Raw genomic sequence first — 4,195 nt, forward strand, 5'->3', positions numbered from 1 at the left:
TCCTCTTATTTTTTATAATTAAGAAGGTTTTCATAATATTAATCACTTTATTTTCAAGACAAAATTTTTATTGAGTTATATTACTCCTTTTTTATGTTTTTTCACTCAAGTAAAAGACTAATTGAGTGTGCCAGTTCATAAATTTTAAAGGACTTCTAGAAAAGGAACATTATCTCTAAAATGATGGGCTATTTATAGAGAATGAGTTTATTTTTTCACTATTTCATCACCAATTACCTTAAATTATTTATAAATTAGATTAATCATAATGAAAGCATTTTACATGTCTTTTTTTTTTCTTCCTTAATCATAATGTTTATTGGAAGGATTCATAAGTAATTTAGAGTTTTTCAACAAACCATCATCCTTGGATTTGCAAAAAGAAAATGAAAAGGTTGAAAGATTGTGATTATGAATAGATAAGTTTCTTTGATGCCTATTAAAACTAAATAATATAGTTAAGACGAGAATACGCCCTCTAAAACTAAAATTAATTCATAATTTAATTGCTTGTCAGTATTTTGATGTTAAAAATCTTTTTGATGATATTGGTTGACAAAATTAAATCAACATGGATTTTGAACTCTTTATCTCCATCACATGGTCAAGGATCAACAATAAGTGGGAAAGAATATCGACGATGAAATGAACTTAAAGGATGACATTATATTATAATAACAAAAACTTTTCAAAAATAATCTTTTTTAGTTGTTGAAGAAGTTTTTCACTTTAGAATGATTAATTTCTATAAACTTTAATGTCTTACTTATGGAAATGACAATGATAATAGAAGCTTTGTCTCTTCTCAAAAGCCACATAATGCCTCGATTAAAAATCAATCCTTATCACATTCGAGAAGCTTTAAGAAATATCAATCTCCATAAAAATATGAGCAATTGAAAGCATTAATATGTAAATAGTTGGTGAGTCCACTTTTAAAAGGGTTTTTAAACAAAGTCTTAGATGAGTACAAGGATTTGTCAAAAGTAATGGAAAACAATCCAAATAAGGATAACAAGAGATAACATTGAAAAAAAATCAATAGAATATTTTGATAATCTTATTAAAGATTCACCAACAACAACTATTTTTTTTCTCACAAAAAGAGATGCAAAGCATATACATCATATAAAGTTTAAGAGAACATAAATTTCATAACTTCAAATTTGGTCTAAATAGATTAACTAGGAGGTATACCGAAGATACATTTTTCCACTCAGGCCAGTTCAGTGGAACCATTGTGCTTGAAAACACAATTTTATGGATCATAAAAGTGGGTTTACCTTGCTATAAAAATAATAAACGAGGTGGTTGTTTATATATTGGGGGAGAAATAATGAAAGGAATATTTACAATTAGCCAAATATATTGGAGGTTGAAATCAACTTTGAATAACTTAAATAAAGAGTAGTCAAGTGATAGTGAGCGCAATAAGACAAGGGAAAGCCACAAGTGCAAATAGTAGTGGGCAACAAAAGGCTCAACATAAGGGAAATGAAAAAAAGAAGCCATGAAACAACCCAAACACACTTGATGGAACCAACCATCCAGCTAGTTCTAATCATAAGGGATAAAGTCTAAACCAAGCTTATGAAAAAAAAAGGTATGAAGTCATACTTAAATGTGCCAATGTCCAAGAAGAATTGAGGAGGTTAAGGAGAACCATAGTTGCTTGCTTGAAATGGGAGGAAGTGAATGATATGTGAGAATAGCTTCATAAGTGAAACTCTAGAGAGGGGATGTCTAAGTTACTTGATTTGAGTTAAGCGACTATTATATAGGCAACAGAAATGATTTATGTAATTAATTCATAAACTATTAATGTAATAGAGTTCCAACTTGGTCTTTTAATATATTTTACAATAAGTTTATCTTTACATTTAAAATATTATAAATAATTTTTATATTTTAATAATTCTATCAATTATTCTTTAAGTAGTTATGATAAAACATATATTTAATAATTAAAACATAATTATACACGAAAATTTAGTTATCTTTTAATTCTCATCACTATTAGAAATACTATGATTCACCATTTTGAGCTCATCCTCAAGTTGCAAATGTTCTAAATAAACTATGTGTAGTAAATTAGTAATTATCACCATGATTTAGCTAAATCATCATTAAATTATATAAATCTTACAAAAATCATTTATAAAATAAATCAAATTTTGACATCATTAAAGCACTTATGAGTCAAATATTAATCACGCAGACTTATGAGGTTAACGGTACGCTGATACTAATTTGCACTAAGAAAATTCTCAGTGAAATAAAAAAAATTGCGAGTTGACACATAGAGATATCAAAACACTTTGGTGTTGATTCAATACTTCAAGAAAAGATCATCCTTATCTCCATCACAACATTGAAAAAAATTAAGTCAAGCGAGGAAATAATATCATAAAAAAACCCATAATTTTTTTTATTATTTTGAATCTATAAAAAGGCACTGAAAACATTTACTTAGTGAAAAATAAGTTCATTATAGAATTTTGTCTACAAAAAAATTTATGATAAAATATTATCTACATCAGCAATATACATAAATATACATAAAATAAATATAAAAGGAAAAGACCCACCCAACCTTTCTCTCATCCCACTACAAATGACAAGAACTAACTACACCATATGTTCCTCTAGCCTTAGTCAACTAAAGAACAGCTTCCTTGTCCAATCAATCAATTGCAAGTTCTATGACAAATCATCCACAGTTATCTCATTTATTTCATGACATATAATGACATAATGCATTCAAAACTTTCAGCTACATATATATATATATATATCAATATATATATATATATATATATATATAAGATAAAATATCTAAATTTGCATGGTGGTTACATTCTTTTACTACAGTATAAATTTTTATAATCTCTAGGCAACATGAGCCACCGATAATGTGTCTAACAATTCGAGTACTACCTTCTTAAAATCAACTGTGTCAGAGGGGATTCGAACCCCTGACTTGAAAGGACTTATATCATAGATGCCAACCAACAAGCCGGGTACGCGACACATGATGTTTTGTTTAATGAGCTTAATATCGTACTAAAATCTTTTATTAATTCTTAAATTTCAGAGAGAGAGAGAGCGCGCGAGAGAGAGAAAGATGCTTATGTTCCACTCATTTCAAAATAATTTAAAAATTTTTAAAATAAATAATTATTAAATTTTTATTAAACATCTACACTAACTTCTAATATTATTTTTCCATATTCATTTTAAATAAATGAATTCTTAAGCTTAATCTTTAATATAATGGCCTTTTAATAATTTAGTTTAGGTTAATTGATCCAACTTTTAATAAAGTAGTGATCCAATCATGCATGAGAGCGGCTGCAAATAAATTAGTAGCTTTAATAAAGCTGATTGAACAATCATTTTCCAACCAATGGCTCCAACAAACATTCAAATGAAATCATTTAAGTCATCATTAAGTTATATCATAGAAAGATTAAAGTTGTAAGTTTCCATAAACAAATAATGGTTAAATTTAAAGTAGAATTCTTTGCATATTTTAATATTTTGATTTTCATTTCAAATTCAAACTTCAAATTTCCATCTTTTTTTTTTTTTGTCAAAGACTACTTGAAACTTGCTATTTACAAATCAACCGTTCTCTTTCGTTCATTTCTCAAAATCTCACTTAATTATCAAAGTTCATGATAAAATCCTAACCATATTTATCATTTTTTGACAAGTTCTTAATAGTTTCTTGGTGGCAAGCGTAAATGCATCAGTTCGATAGTTTAAAAAAATCACCTGGGTGCTTAATTTATAATTATTAATATTTATGCTCGTCAGTACTTAATTATCCCTAATTTTTTAACGCTCAACATAAAATAAGTCAACCGAAAGGGTGAGAGGGAATATGAAGTGAGGTATATTAACATCACTTTAGACATAAAACTATCTCTAGAATAAAGAAAGTATAGCCCCCAAATTTGACTTCCATGCACTTTTAACAACTTAATAAATGGTGAGTATAGTTGGCTCATATGTAAGGAGGATGTTCTTCATATATGTATGTGTGTGCGCGCGCGCTCCGCCTACCTTGAAGTTTTGCTTGATAGAATTTATAAGACCCCTAAGGTCATGAGTTCGTTCACACCTATGTACTAGATGAAATTCTAATAGCCTCTCACCAAACTTTGAATATATATATATATATAAATCAAAT

This window comes from Phalaenopsis equestris, unplaced genomic scaffold (genome assembly GCF_001263595.1).
Source record: "Phalaenopsis equestris unplaced genomic scaffold, ASM126359v1 Scaffold203406, whole genome shotgun sequence".
In the NCBI taxonomy this organism is placed as follows: domain Eukaryota; kingdom Viridiplantae; phylum Streptophyta; class Magnoliopsida; order Asparagales; family Orchidaceae; genus Phalaenopsis; species Phalaenopsis equestris.